The 16,651-nt window shown below is 43.7% G+C and overlaps 1 non-coding gene across 1 annotated transcript; it reads left to right on the forward strand.

Annotated features, from left to right (window-relative positions):
- Positions 1-599: 599 nt before the first annotated feature.
- LOC114417522 lies at positions 600-706 on the forward strand. Its single transcript, XR_003667786.1, has one exon. It is a non-coding gene; the product is annotated as a small nucleolar RNA R71 (small nucleolar RNA).
- The last annotated feature ends 15,945 nt before the right edge of the window (positions 707-16,651 follow it).

Below are 16,651 nucleotides of genomic sequence, written 5' to 3' on the forward strand. Positions count from 1 at the left end.
TCAATTGGAACGTTGTAAATTCAGTTGAAAGCTTTTTGAAAACTATTTTGCTACTGGTAATTGATTACAATAATCTGGTAATCGATTACCAGAGGGTAAAAAATCTTTGGTAAAAAGGTTTTGAGAAAAATCCATGTGCTACTCAGTTTTTGAAAAAACTTTTTCATACTTATCTTGATTGAGTCTTCTCTTGATTCTTGAATCTTGAGTCTTGAATCTTGATCTTGATTCTTGGAATCAAATTTCCTCTTGAACATTGAAGTGTTCTTGATTCAATCTTGAACTCATTCTTTGATTCTTGAGATCATCATCTTTGTTATCATGAAGTGTTCTTGACCTTTGAGCTTTTTGTCTTCAACTTTGTTATCATCGAAACTTCTTTGAATCAATCTTGATTTATCATGAAGCTTGCTTCTACAAGGACAATAGCATCATTTCTTGCACTGAATTGTTGGGAGTTGGAAGCCATCTTCTCAATCAAATTCCTAGCCTCAGCAGGAGTCATATCACCAAGGGCTCCACCACTGGTAGCATCAATCATACTCCTCTCCATGTTGCTAAGTCCCTCATAGAAATATTGAAGAAGGAGTTGCTCAGAAATCTAGTGGTGAGGGCAGCTTGCACACAATTTCTTGAATCTTTCCCAATACTCATACAAGTTCTCTCCACTAAGTTGCCTGATGCCTGAAATGTCTTTTTTGATGGCAGTGGTCCTAGATGCAGGGAATAATTTGTCCAAGAACACCCTCTTAAGGTCATCCCAGCTGAAAATGGACCTGGGAGCAAGGTAGTACAGCCAATCTTTTGCCACTCCCTCCAGAGAATGAGGGAAATCCTTTAGAAAGATATGATCTTCTTGGACATCAGGGGGCTTCATGGTGGAACAAACAATATGGAACTCCTTAAGATGCTTATGAGGATCTTCACATGCAAGAACATGAAACTTGGGCAGCAAATGTATTAGTCCAGTCTTGAGAACATATGGAACACCTTCATCAGGATATTGAATGCACAAGCTTTCATAAGTGAAATCAGGTGCAGCCATCTCCCTAAGATTCCTCTCACGAGGTGGAGGTTGAGCCATGTTCTTAGTATGAAAATTAGTAGTTGAATGCTCAAAATCAGAATGTTCAGAACCACCAGCAACATAATACTCAGAATGCTCAAAATGCAAAAAATGACCAGGATGTACACTATGCCTAACTAATCTCTGAAAGGTTCTATCTATTTCAGGATCAAAGGGTTGTAAATCACCTGGATTGCCCCTAGTCATGCACTATATGTAGCAATTCATGTGTTTCTCAAACAAGCACCAGGGGAGGGTTAAAACTACAACTATAGTCATACGATATCCAAATGAGCTGAAATTTTGTGAGCAACACCCTAAAATCATGAAAAGATAGCACAAAACTTTTCAGACAAAAATTCAAAGTCTAACTATGAAAACTACCTAAGGAATGTTTAGAAAAATAGGGCAATAATACTTTAAAAAAAAACTTAGTAAATGGCTGATTTTCAAGTTTGGAGAACCCCAATCGGCTTTCAGTTGTCACAATATGGGAAATTTTTTTCTACCCCAAATGCATATATAATAATAGTCATCCTGATACCCGAAGCAAAAGTCATGGCCATTTTAAGTTTTGCTAAAAGCAAGTTCCCAAATTTTTTGTCTCTCTCAAATTCAGCCACACCAAGTGCTCTTGGTATTTTTCACACAAAATATGGATCAAAAGAAGCTACCACACAAAAAAATCAGCCAAAAATAACAACTCTAACTATCAAAACAAAAATCATTAATTAAATTGCAAAATCAGTCGCTAATCATTATTCACAACAAAACACCAACTGAATCAGTCGCTAAAAACAATCACTAAATAAGGAACGCGACTGAAATGCAAAATAGAACGCTACACAAAACAAAACAACACACACTCACACACTCACAACCTAAATGACAGAGCTACACGCAAAACAACTAAACATTATTATGAACCTTTGGCCCACTGCTCCCAACAAGTAATGGTCAACCAAAAGTTCATAACAGATAGTAATAAAACAGTAACGAATTGGGGGAGGGTTTGTAAATTAAACAACAAGCAAATTTGAATTAGAAAATAACAGAATTAAAACATGTTGTTTCCCCTTGATTCACAAGCAAGTCTCTTATCCTAGGTTACGAGAATTTATCCTTAATTAGTTCAACCACTTAATCCAACCCTAAATTAAATTACTAAGCGAAAATTAACATAAGGTTGTCATTATGTGATTAAGCAACACATACACCAATTAATCATGAACGAAACTGATCATTAAGCATGAACGTAAATTAAGCGTAGAGACAATTAATCAAGCACTAAGCATGCATGGATTAATAGCAACAAATACAGAGTAGTTGGTGAAGAGGAAAAACTGATCAGAATTCAATAGTTACATTTAATGGATGCTGGATGGCTGACTTTCCAAGAGGATCGGCCCAATGTGAGAACCAACCCGCTCGCCAATCATGGAGGGGGAGCAGTTAATGCAGTTGAATCCGACAGGCCGCACAGGTCTAAACCTTTAAGGGATGTGGCAACCCCTAGGAGGTTTATCTTTGAGGCCCTACAAAAAGGAGGTGTGATTCCCCATAGTGGGTGTAAGGAGGATTCCTGTCTGCTACACTCCGGCGAGATGCATGACATGGAGACGTGTTTGGAAGTAGAGGAATTGTTACAGCGGATGATAGATCAAGGTCGACTGGAAGTCGGCATTGAAGGAAAAGAAGAGCAGCATATATGCATGCAATCTACGGAGGGGAGCGGTGTTGCGAAGCCCAAACCCTTGGTGATATACTTCACTAAAAGCGCAGCTTCGCAAAAGCCCGGACACCCCTTAATAGCCAAACCTGTTCCTTTCCCGTACCAAAATAGTCACGCGGTCCCGTGGAGATATACACCTCCGGGGAAGAAGGAAGAAGAAGTCACTGACGTCAGCTCGCTGTCAGCTAAAGTAACAAATATCACGGGACTGAGTGGTGTGACCCGTAGTGGTCGTGTGTTCGCACCTCCGGACCTACCAGTCCAACCCGCCGACGTCAAGGGAAAAGGAAAAGTGGTGGAGGAACAAGATGGCGAAGCACCCCACGCTTCGAATAAAGATATTCCAGCAAAGGGGCCCCCGGAGAAAAAGGATGGTAGAAAGGAGGTGTCGCTAGAGGAAGCCAGCGAGTTCCTTCGGATAATTCAGCAGAGCGAATTCAAGGTTATCGAACAGCTCAACAAAACCCCGGCTAGGGTCTCACTGTTGGAGTTACTTATGAGCTCCGAGCCTCATCGGGCTCTGCTAGTAAAAGTGCTGAACGAGGCTCACGTGGCCCAAGATATCTCGGTAGAAGGTTTCGGAGGGCTGGTCAACAATATCACTGCCAACAACTATCTTGCCTTCGCCGAAGAAGAAATCCCTGCCGAGGGGAGAGGGCATAATAAGGCTTTACACGTATCAGTCAAGTGTATGGACCATATCGTAGCCAAGGTGCTCATCGATAATGGTTCCAGTTTAAACGTGATGCCTAAGAGCACTTTGGAGAAGTTACCATTCAATGCTTCCCACTTAAAACCAAGTTCAATGGTGGTTCGGGCCTTCGACGGCACTCGCCGAGAGGTTAGGGGAGAGATCGATCTCCCAGTACAAATAGGCCCTCACACCTGTCAAGTCACCTTCCAAATAATGGATATTAACCCCCCCTACAGCTGCCTGTTGGGGCGCCCGTGGATCCACTCAGTGGGAGTTGTGCCTTCTACACTCCACCAAAAGCTGAAATTCGTAGTGGAGGGGCACTTGGTCATCGTGTCAGGCGAGGAAGATATCTTGGTAAGATGCCCATCCTCCATGCCTTATGTGGAAGCCGCAGAAGAATCGTTAGAAACTGCTTTCCAGTCTTTTGAGGTGGTCAGCATTTCCTCCGTGGACTCCCTCTTTGGGCAGCCTTGTCTGTCCGATGCAGCGGTAATGATGGCCCGAGTTATGTTGGGGAACGGTTATGAACCCGGGATGGGTTTAGGCAAAAACAACGGCGGCATAACTAGCCTGATAAATACCCAAGGAAATCGTGGGAAGTATGGTTTAGGCTATAAGCCCACTCAGGCGGACATGAAAAGAAGCATCGCGGGAAGGAAGAACAGTGGTCAAAGCTCGCGTTGGAGACAAGAAAGTGAAGGAAGCCCGCCCTGCCACATAAGTAGAAGCTTTATAAGCGCGGGTCTAGGAGACAAAGGTCAAGCGTTTGCGATATGCGAGGATGATATTCCGAGTACTTTGGATTTGGTACGACCATGCCCTCCTGATTTCCAGCTGGGAAATTGGCGAGTGGAGGAACGCCCCGGCATTTACGCAACGAGCATAATCAGATCCGATGACGAGTCCCCCGAAGGTACTAATACCTGGGACCCGCCTATCGACTTCGAGCGAGAAATTAATCAAACGGAAGATGAAGGAGATGAGGATGTGGGACTTCCCCCAGAACTAGAAAGAATGGTCGCCCATGAGGACCAAGAAACGGGGCCTCATCAAGAAGAAACAGAGCTAGTAGACTTAGGAATTGGCAGTGGAAAGAGGGAAGTAAAGATAGGTACAGGTATTACCGCACCTATCCGTGAAGAATTAATAATCCTGCTAAAAGACTACCAAGACATCTTTGCTTGGTCATACCAAGATATGCCCGGTTTGAGTTCTGACATTGTACAGCACCGATTACCTCTAAATCCCGAGTGTTCCCCGATAAAATAGAAACTGAGGAGGATGAAGCCCGAAACATCCTTGAAGATAAAAGAAGAAGTGAAGAAGCAATTTGACGCTGGATTTCTGGCCGTCGCTCGGTATCCAGAATGGGTTGCCAACATCGTACCAGTTCCTAAAAAAGATGGGAAAGTAAGAATGTGTGTAGATTATCGGGACCTGAATCGGGCCAGTCCCAAGGACAATTTTCCTTTACCACACATCGATATCCTCGTAGATAACACGGCCAATTTCGCTTTATTTTCCTTCATGGACGGTTTCTCTGGTTACAATCAGATAAAGATGGCGCCCGAGGATATGGAAAAGACTACTTTCGTCACCCTGTGGGGAACGTTCTGTTACAAGGTGATGTCCTTTGGACTCAAGAATGCCGGGGCAACTTATCAACGGGCCATGGTAGCTTTGTTCCATGATATGATGCATCAAGAGATCGAAGTCTACGTGGACGACATAATTGCTAAATCTAAATCCGAGGAAGAACACCTTGTCAACCTGCGGAAATTGTTCGAAAGGCTTAAGAAATATCAATTAAGGTTGAACCCCGCTAAGTGTACCTTCGGGGTCAAATCAGGGAAATTGCTTGGTTCCATTGTAAGCCAGAAAGGGATAGAGGTAGACCCCGAAAAAGTGAAGGCTATCCTTGAGATGCCAGAACCCCGTACAGAGAGGCAAGTCCGAGGTTTCCTGGGGCGCTTGAATTATATTGCCAGATTCATATCGCAGCTCACCGCCATTTGTGAGCCGTTGTTTAAACTCTTGCGCAAAAACCAAACTGATCGGTGGAATGAGGATTGCCAAGAGGCTTTTGGAAGGATCAAAAAGTGCCTAATGAATCCTCCCGTGCTTATGCCACCAGTACCGGGAAGGCCTCTCATTTTGTACATGACAATCTTGGACGAGTCAATGGGGTGTATGCTGGGGCAACATGACGAATCCGGGAAAAAAGAGCGCGCTGTTTACTACCTGAGTAAGAAGTTCACGACCTGTGAGATGAATTACTCCTTGCTCGAAAGAACGTGTTGTGCTTTAGTATGGGCATCCCATCGCCTAAGGCAGTACATGCTGAGCCATACTACCTGGTTGATATCCAAAATGGACCCGGTTAAGTACATCTTTGAAAAGCCAGCTCTCACAGGACGAATCGCCCGGTGGCAAGTCTTGCTATCTGAGTTTGATATAGTCTACGTCACCCAAAAGGCGATAAAAGGAAGCGCTTTGGCAGAATATTTGGCTCAACAGCCTCTTAACGACTACCAGCCCATGCATCCGGAATTCCCGGATGAGGACATCATGGCCTTGTTCGAGGAAAAGTTGGACGAAGATCGAGACAAATGGACTGTATGGTTTGACGGAGCGTCAAACATTCTAGGTCATGGCGTTGGGGCAGTGTTGGTCTCTCCGGACAATCAATGTGTACCTTTCACAGCCAGGCTAGGATTCGACTGCACCAACAACATGGCCGAATATGAAGCATGTGCCCTAGCCGTCCAGGCAGCAATTGACTCCAATGTCAAACTACTCAAGGTGTACGGCCACTCAGAATTGGTAATCCATCAGCTGAGAGGGGAATGGGAAACTAGAGATCCCAAGCTGATACCCTACAAAGCCTATATCAAGGAATTGGCTAAGACTTTCGATGAGATCTCCTTCCATCATGTTCCCCGCGAGGAAAATCAAATGGCGGATGCACTTGCTACGTTGGCGTCTATGTTCCAGCTAACATCGCACGGGGATCTACCCTACATTGAATTTTGGTGTCGTGGCAAACCCGCACATTGTTGCCAAGTGGAAGAGGAACGGGACGGAAAGCCTTGGTATTTCGACATCAAGCGATATGTCGTAAGCAAAGAATACCCGCCAGAGATTGCCGACAACGATAAAAGGACATTGAGGAGGTTGGCAGCCGGTTTCTTCATGAGCGGAAGCATACTGTATAAAAGAAATCACGACATGACACTCCTGCGGTGTGTGGATGCCAAGGAGGCAAATCACATGATCGAAGAAGTCCATGAGGGCTCGTTTGGAACGCACGCCAACGGACATGCTATGGCCAGGAAGATCCTAAGAGCAGGTTATTACTGGCTTACCATGGAAAGTGATTGTTGTGTCCATGTGAGGAAATGCCATAAATGTCAAGCATTCTCAGATAATGTCAATGCCCCACCACACCCTCTGAATGTCATGTCCGCCCCTTGGCCTTTCTCCATGTGGGGAATAGATGTCATCGGGGCCATCGAGCCCAAGGCCTCGAATGGTCATCGCTTCATCCTCGTAGCGATAGATTATTTCACCAAGTGGGTCGAGGCGGCTTCATATACCAATGTCACGAGGAATGTGGTGGTCAGGTTCATTAAGAAAGAGATCATCTGCCGATATGGTTTGCCAAGGAAGATTATCACAGACAACGGCACCAACCTGAATAATAAGATGATGGCGGAAATGTGCGAGGAGTTTAAAATCCAGCATCACAATTCCACGCCCTACCGGCCAAAGATGAATGGAGCCGTGGAAGCGGCCAATAAGAATATCAAAAAGATTATCCAAAAGATGACCGTGTCATACAAGGATTGGCACGAGATGCTCCCCTTCGCGTTGCACGGTTACCGGACTTCAGTGCGAACGTCAACTGGGGCAACGCCGTTCTCATTGGTATATGGGATGGAGGTTGTGTTACCGTTTGAGGTAGAAGTCCCGTCATTAAGGATCTTGGCAGAATCCGGATTAAAGGAATCAGAGTAGGCTCAAACACGCTATGATCAGCTCAACCTCATTGAGGGTAAGCGCTTAACGGCCATGAGTCATGGGCGCTTGTACCAGCAAAGAATGAAGAGTGCATTCGACAAGAAAGTACGCTTACACAAGTTCCATGAGGGAGACCTTGTGCTAAAGAAAATGTCCCATGCTGTCAATGACCATCGAGGGAAATGGGCCCCGAACTACGAAAGGCCTTTTGTTGTGAAGAGGGCTTTTTCCGGAGGAGCCCTGGTGCTTACCAACATGGATGGCGAAGAGCTACCTTCACCCGTGAACTCTGATGTCGTCAAACAATATTATGCTTAGAAGCTGGGGAAATTAAGGATGTCGCTGCATGTTCTTTATCTTTATGCGTTTTCTGGATTTCCCCCAGGGATTTCCTGTCTGTTGTATCTCTCGTTACAATCTTTCAAAGAAATGAACGTGGGTTCGAGGCTTTTAGTCCTCACGTTAGTTTCACACCTTGCGTTAATCTGTGGTCGCCTGAGCCCTTCCGCTCAGTTCATGGGATCCCCCAAGCGTTTAATTAGAATTGAACCTGAACCAACTTTCCCTAAATTTGCTGCGTTTGAAAACATTCATGCATACGCATACGCATACGCATGTATATTGTTGTGGTAAAACAGGGGCAGGATCACCTTGGGCTACCTTCTGGGGTAGAGACAAAACATGAACGGCAGAAACCAATCAAGGTAGGGTAATGACGCGGTCAAGATTGGCCATACCTGGTTGTTTATTACTTGCAGGTACTTAAGGACGGATGCAAGTGGGGATGGGGTCACGACCGACCGATCGTTGCCCCTTCTCTGTGCGAAATAAGCAGAGAATGTCACTGCAAGGCAGCCCCGTATCCTTTGTATTTTGCAGCTTTCTTTTACTATTTGTTTGTTTTAAAAAGTAAAAAAATAAGTAATCAACGCCTAATTCTAACCTAAGTAAGTTCAAGTTAAGCAAGATGCTAATCCATGAGAAGGGAGGGGACATGGTTAATGTTCCCCTCAAAAAAAAAAAAAAAAATGTGCAGGTTAGCTCGCCTGGGCGAGCTGGGCTCGCCTGGGCGAGCCACCCCTGCACCAAATTATAAGAATGACGAAAGGGGGGACGTTTTTGCATTCAAAAACTTCTTTCCCCCCCCCCCCCCTTTCAAAAGCCATACCCACGGGATTGACGAGTTTGCAGCCCTAGGGTCATCCTTTTTCGCATTTTTTGATTCCGTTTTGCGCTTTTGTTCATCACCAACAAGTAAGTGTTCCATCCCTAAGCTTTCTAGCTTTTCATTGGTGTATTTTGATCTCCTTTTGGTGCTCTAAATTGTGGGAGTGTGCTCAAATATATAGGGCAATTTTGGTTTGTTTTCTTGCTTGATTAGGTTGAATTAGGGGTGTGTATGGGATGGCCCTAGGCCTATAATGCATTTTGGAACAATGGGACATGCCACATTGTCCCCGTTCTCTTGCTATTGACGCCTAAACGCGCGCCCACCAAGTGTTCGGTGAAATGCCTCAATGGCATTAGCGCGTGACTTTTGTAAGGAAACAACCCATGGGGCATTTTGGTTTGTACACATTTTCTTTTTGTTGGAATATGTATTCATTCCTGAAAAAGGCTAGAGTAATTGCCCCGCATATATCCTAGGCCTAGGAACTAAAATTTTATGCAAAAAGAACACAAGAGGAGGTGCATATTGGGTAAAGTTACCCTTTTTGGCCAGCAATCAGCTATGGGCCATGCTACAATAATTTCCCTACGCCTAGATGTTTAGGAATTTTGCTCGTCATGAATGTGTTGGTTTAGAATAGGTAGCAAAATACCTTTGGCAATTTACACTTTGGGTATGATAGCAAACTACTTGGATGTATGTACATATAATTTTTGGTAGTCAAAATGTCTCACAAAAAAATATATATAAATATGTTGCATGTTATGTAAAGAAAATACATTACAAAAAGAATATATACCTTTTAATACAATTTTAGTCAGCAAAGGAAAATATACTTGAATTTGCATACGACTTTAGGTAGCAAAAAAAAAAAAAACTTGAAAAGAGCATGAAACGTAGCACCTTATTGTGTAGATAGTCAAGATTCATCATGAAGTTTGTGTATGTATAGGTATTAGAAATACCAAGATGTGCACATGTGCAATTTTTGGTACCCCAAAGTGCTTTGAGTATGCATGTATGTAAATTTAGCCAAGGAGACGTGGTGATGTAAATAACAAATACACCTTGGAAGTACATGTAAATAATCTAGGTAAGGAAGCTGCCTTGATTGTATATGGGTGCATTTTTCTTAGTTAATAGGATGTCTTATGCAAGTGAACGTTCGTAAGGAAATAGGCGCATAAGCTTGCTCTAAATTTACATTGATGTTTGTATTTATGGGAGGAGGTTGTATGCCATTTTTGTTTTAAGAGTAGTGTCCCACTGGTAAAACTAACTTTCCAAATGTTTGCCTTCGCAGGAAATGGCCCCGAGGAAGCTTGCCTCAAAGAGGTCCAGGAAGGACAAGGCAGCCGAAGGAACTAGTTCCGCTCCGGAGTATGACAGTCACCGCTTTAGGAGCGCTGTACACCAGCAGCGCTTCGAGGCCATCAAGGGATGGTCGTTTCTCCGGGAGCGACGCGTCCAGCTCAGGGACGACGAGTATACTGATTTCCAGGAGGAAATAGGGCGCCGGCGGTGGGCATCACTGGTTACTCCCATGGCCAAGTTTGATCCATAAATAGTCCTTGAGTTTTATGCCAATGCTTGGCCAACAGAGGAGGGCGTGCGTGACATGAGATCCTGGGTAAGGGGTCAGTGGATCCCATTTGATGCCGACGCTATCAGCCAACTCCTAGGATATCCGTTGGTGTTGGAAGAGGGCCAGGAATGTGAGTATGGCCAGAGGAGGAACCGGTCTGATGGGTTCGATGAGGAGGCCATTGCCCAGCTGCTATGTATACCGGGGCAGGATTTTGCCCGGACTGCTGCAGGGAGGCGAGTGCAAATCATGCGCACTAACATGACCACCCTGACCCAGATATGGATGACGTTGCTCCTCAGCAACGTCCTACCCACCGATCATAATTCCGACCTTCCCATGCCGAAGTGTCAGCTGGTGTACGCCATCCTGACACGGATGAGCATACATGTGGCTCAGTTGATCGCTGATGCCATCTATATTTTTGCAGGTATGGCGCCCACTAGGCACCCTTTGGACCCAGATAAGTCCAACAGGGCCCTGGGATTCCCCGCACTGATCACAGGACTCTGCCAGTCGTTCGGAGTCCCCGTTGCACCTACCAAGGTGATTCGGCCGCCCATCACCCGGGCTTTTATTGAGAAGTATTGTACCCAGAGACAGGCTCAGGGTGATGCTCCACAGGCCGCAGGCGCGCCACCACCACCTCATCAGGCTGGCCAGGCTGGGGCATTTGACATGGAGCAGTATTTACGGCATTTGGTTCGCCAGCAGGCGGCCAACCACCGAGCACATGTACGGACCCATGATTGTCTGTACCAGATGAGCCTTAGCATGCAAAGCCAGGGCTTCGCTTCTTTTTCATGCCCTACTCCAGACCAGTTCAGGGCAGAGGTTGCATGGCCCGGAGATTGGCCCGAGGCCCAAGCAGGAGAGGCACCCCTAGAAGCTCCCGGCGACGGAGAAGAGGCCCACGAGGATGAGGAGATGGCCGATTTGCTTGACTTCTTGGGAGGGAGTGGAGATACGTGACTGGGAGATCCCCAGATTCATGTTTTCTTTCATATTTCTTTTGTCATTTTTATTCTATGTTATTGTTTTGACTTGAGAGACTAATGTTTGTTTTTGTTGTTTCGATTTTCATTTGTACAGCGCATACATTTTTGTTTAGATTGTTGCGTTAGTGTTTATATATCATTACTACTGATGATGTTTGAAATTCTGGAACCGTGTAGAGTTCTTCGTTTAGGAACATCGTCCCAAAAATATATGTGTAAAATAAACAAAAAAAATCATGATAAAAATAAAAATAGAAAAGAAAAAATGAAATGAATGAAATGGAAAAGAGAACAAAAAGGAAAAGAAGAAAGCAAGTAAGGAAAAAGGTGGAAAAAGAGAAAATAAGTTGTCTAGCTAAAAAACCGACATGCTTTTGAAAAGAGACGATTTCCAACTTTTCTTTGAAAAAAAATTCATTCATTGATCATAACCGATTTTTGAAGAAAAAAAACGTGTCTACACCTGAAGGGTGAATGCTGTGAAAATTTCCCCGGACGCCCAAAATGACTTGGAGGAATGCACAAATTGATAAAAGAACATATTTTGGAAACATTGGATTGACTAAAATAGAGGAAATGAATCCTAAGCCCTAGCATCACATGACCATAAAAATTTGACACTTGAGTGTCCGCATAGGTGCATGCATGACCAGTTTTGCATAAAATTTCCAAATCATCATTTTTGCATTTGTGTCATGGAAATAATGTGGGGCATCCCTTTTATCCTTGAACCAAACCAAACCCCGCCATGTATCATGCCCAGTCATTCTACAAATCTTGAGCCAAAATCCTGACTCACCATAAACCTTGACCCAGGGTGAGAATGTCAATCCTTACTCTCGGAGACAAAAAAGAAGGAAAGGAAATTTCCAATCAAAGAAAAAAAGAAGAAGAAAGGAAATTTCCAATCAAAGAAAAAGAAAAGAAGAGGAAAGGAAATTCCCAATCAAAGAGTGGGAGAAAGAAAAAAGAAAAGAAAGAAAATTCCGAACCAAAGAATGGGAGAAAGTAAAAAAGAAGAAAGCTCCTGGTCAAAGAAACCAGAAGAAATGTGCAGAGAGGTCCTTGGACCAGACAATATCTGAACAATACGGAATTGTCACCAAATGAACAAAAGAAAGAAAAGGAAACCATGACCTAAAGTGGTCTTCTCCCTTTGATTACCAACCAAAATCCTGTGCGTCGGTGACTTGTTCATCTCGCGCAAAACCAAAACAGAAAAATCAAAAGCCAAAAGCACACAAAAGCCGAAAAACTCCCCAAAAGAACCCATTCCCAAGGGAAGTCCTATTTGATCCATGATCACGCATGTAATTTTTGATTTGATAGGAAATAATTTGCAAAGTCAAGTCATGACATATCTATGGTTCGGAATTAGGATGAAACACTTACCTGTGCGAGATTGATACACTTTGAGTGGATTTCTTCTATTTTTGTCGAACCCAGTGTTTCCTCTAAATGGTCATTTAGAAACGAAATGCTAACATCCAAAATCTCAGTTAAGGTTATGGGGGATTTCATCAGCAGACTCTCCTTCCCCGGTAAACGCATTGTTTTTCACTCAAAAAAAAAGCGTATGCTGCTCTAATCAGTTGGAATATTTATCTCTTTACTAAAGCATGTTTGCATTTTAGTGAAGAAAACACCGAGACTTTTTCAAGTCTCACAAGTTATCCAGAACTACGTAGGTCTGAGTTCCTCATTGGAGGATACGTAGGAGCAAGAGCCTCGCTTTTGTCGACCACACCGCCTTTTGTTGCTATGACCCAAGAGCTGGTAGCCCGCGGAGACACCTTACGGTTATCCGCACCCCGTCATTCAGTGACCCCACGTGTGATTGACGAGCAGAGGCCAATGTGGTCATCTGTGCCCTTTCCGGAGATGTCAGCACTTTCCGATGGAGACCTTTCAAGTCTCACAAGTTATCTAGAACTACGTAGGTCTGAGTTCCTCATTGGAGGATACGTAGGAGCAAGAGCCTTGCTTTTGTCGGTCGCCCCATAATCTTTGTCATACTGACCCTCAGGTCATGTGACAGGCACCCTTGTATCATCCAGAGGCGGCGGGCCCGATGATACGCGGAGATACCTTAAGGTTATCCGCACCCTTTTGTCATCCAGAGGCGGCGGGCCCGATGACAAGCAGAGACAAAATTTGGTCATTCTGCACCCTTGTATCATCCAGAGGCGGCGGGCCCGATGATACGCGGAGATACCTTACGGTTATCCGCACCCTTTTGTCATCCAGAGGCGGCGGGCCCGATGACAAGCAGAGACAAAATTTGGTCATTCTGCACCCTTGTATCATCCAGAGGCGGCGGGCCCGATGATACGCGGAGATACCTTACGGTTATCCGCACCCTTTTGTCATCCAGAGGCGGCGGGCCCGATGACAAGCAGAGACAAAATTTGGTCATTCTGCACCCTTGTATCATCCAGAGGCGGCGGGCCCGATGACAAGCAGAGACCAAATTTGGTCATTCTGCACCCTTGTATCATCCAGAGGCGGCGGGCCCGATGATACGCGGAGATACCTTACGGTTATCCGCACCCTTGTGTCATCCAGAGGCGGCGGGCCCGATGATACGCGGAAATACCCGAGTGGTTATCCGTATAAACATTCTTTTGCTATCTGTAAGACAGAACGCTTGATAGCATGCAGAGGCTGACATAGTCTTCTGCACCTTTTGTTCCTCCGGGAACAACAAGTCATTTACATGCGGACAAGTCATGGTCACCCACGACTCTCGTCAACCGAGAGGAGCGAAATTAGTGTCATACCCTAATTTTCGTCCGGGGACCTTTGCTTGATGACATGCGACCTTTCTTTGGTCCTTGTGAGGTGCTTGGCACCCATCATTAGGCAATTTGTGAAATTCTGGGAACAACAAGTCATTTGCATGTGGAGATTTTATGGTCACCCGCGACTCTCGTCAAATCGAGAGGAACGAAATTAGTGTCTTATCTTTACTTTCCTTTTATCTCCAATAAAAGACAAGTAAAGAGGGGCAACTGTCATACCCTAATTTCGTCCGGGGACCTTTGCTTGATGACATGCGACCTTTCTTTGGTCCTTGTGAGGTGCTTGGCATCCATCATTAGGCAATTTGTGAAATTCCAGGACATGCCGAAAAAAACAAAAAAATATTGATGCACAATCCGTAAGTTTCCGTGACACACCGGAAATCAAATGGAAGCATCGTTGCATAATTAAGTGAGGTTCCGTAACATTCCGTAAGTCAAAAGGGGGATGATTATGTAATCCGCAAGGTTCCGTAACATTACGGAAAGAAAACAAGTATCGTTACGAAATTCGTAAGTTTCCGTAACTTTACGAAAAAAGAATCACCAAAAAACAGCAGAGGGGGGTGTACTTAGTAAAAATGGGGGTGCAAATAGCACCCAGGCCCACTTGGGCCCTCCAGAATATTCCTCTAGAAGGCTGTTGCTTCTGGAGGAAGCAACCTGGCTCGCCTGGGCGAGCTGGGCGGCAACCACCTCCCCTATTTTGCTATAAATAGGGGAGGAAGTGAAGAAGAAAAGGGTTCAGCCCCTTAGGCACTTTTCTCTCTTTCGAATTTGCTTGGAAAAATTGTTTCCGTGAAGAAAATCTAAGTCGAGGCGCTTCCGAAACGTTTCCGTAACGTTTTCCTCGCAAAGGTTTCAACCGTTCTTCGACGTTCTTCATTCGTTCTTCATCGTTCTTCGATCTTCAACGGGTAAGTACCTCGAACCAAGCTTTTCGATTCATTCTATGCACCCATGGTGGTCCACATTGTGTTTCGTGCATTTTTATTCTCGTTTTGTTTACTTTTTATACCCCCTGTTGACGTGCTTAAGCCATTTTACTTAAGTCATTTCTCGCTTAACTTAAAAATGAAATCAATTTCCACCGAACATTTGAATTGTATTATCCATTAACTTCGGTTAAAATGAATTCCGACTGTTCGGTCGTGCCGTAACCACGTTGGAAATCAAAAAGAGGTAAAAAATAATATAATAAAAAAAAAAAACATCTTTTAGTAAAATAAAGCGGAAAATCAATCGGACATTTTCTCTTTGGGATTTCTCATTCTTAATCGAATTGATTAATAACTAAAGTGAAACTAAGGCTAAAATCAACTCGCCTAGTCAAGCTCGTCCATAAAAAAAAAGGTTTTTGAAGTTTGTCATTTCAATTTCTCAGTAAGTAAAATGGATCATTTTTAAAGTCCAACGCCTTAAAATGATCACCACTTAAGTAAAAAAGAATCACTTGATAAGAAAGAACTACGTAGGTCTGATTTTCTCATCTCAAAATTGAGGAATACGTAGGAGCAAAGGGAAACACCCTTGTCGACCACAAAAAAGGAAAAATATAAAAAAGGATATAAGGACATAAAAGGGAACGTAAAAATCAAAGTCACGTTTGCACATTCAATTAAAGGTTGCCGTCCTTTGGGACGGACGTGTGGGGTGCTAATACCTTCCCCGTGCGTAAATACAACTCCCGAACCTTTCACTTAAAAAATTCGTAGATCACGTCTTTTCCGGTTTTTTCCGACGTTTTCCTCAAATAAACGTTGGTGGCGACTCCGCGCGTATTCCTTTCGTGGAACACGCATCCCGTGAGTCACGCGTCGCCCTCACGCCGAAGGGTAGGTTGCGACAAATAGTAATAACAAAACCTCAAAGAGAGTTGTGCTTGATCCTCAAGAGAAAACAACATTGGAGACTTAGCCTTCCATTAATTAGCAGAAAACGAAATTGTAGATTGAAGCAGAAACAAAATTGCAGAAAACGAATTTTATTCTACGTGAACAGTGAGCATGAACAGTAACAACTGGAATTCTAAAACCTTAGAATTATTCTCCTCTCCCAAAAAAAACTCCCAAAACTAAAACCTTGGTGTTGTTTTATAGGTTCTCAGCCCCAAACCTTACAAATTTGTTTTAAGTCCAAGCTTATAAACGAAATAAAATAAAATCTGGACAAGATAAGATAAGATTGGATAAAATAAAATTTGGACAAAATAAAATCTAGATGAAATAAAATATGGATAAGATAAGATTTGATAAAATAAAATTGTTTACTTTCTTCAAGTCCAAGCCTAATTTCGAATTCAAGCCCAATTGCTTATAATTCTCCTAAAATTAAATTAAAAACACAAAATTAGTCAAGTTGGCCCAAATGATAAAACTGCATAATCAATTTGACAATTAAGGCTAATCAGTAATTAAAATGGTGACAAAAAGGGTTAAGAAATAGGAGAAAATAATGACACATCATAGATCAAAGCTAATTTGTTGATTTTCAAGATTCATTTCCAACTTTTTCTTCCCCATGTCCACCACACAGCTTGTAGTGGACATAAATGGACGTCCCAAAATGACAGGAATATCTG

Source organism: Glycine soja, chromosome 6 (genome assembly GCF_004193775.1).
Source record: "Glycine soja cultivar W05 chromosome 6, ASM419377v2, whole genome shotgun sequence".
Taxonomy (NCBI): Eukaryota; Viridiplantae; Streptophyta; class Magnoliopsida; order Fabales; family Fabaceae; genus Glycine; species Glycine soja.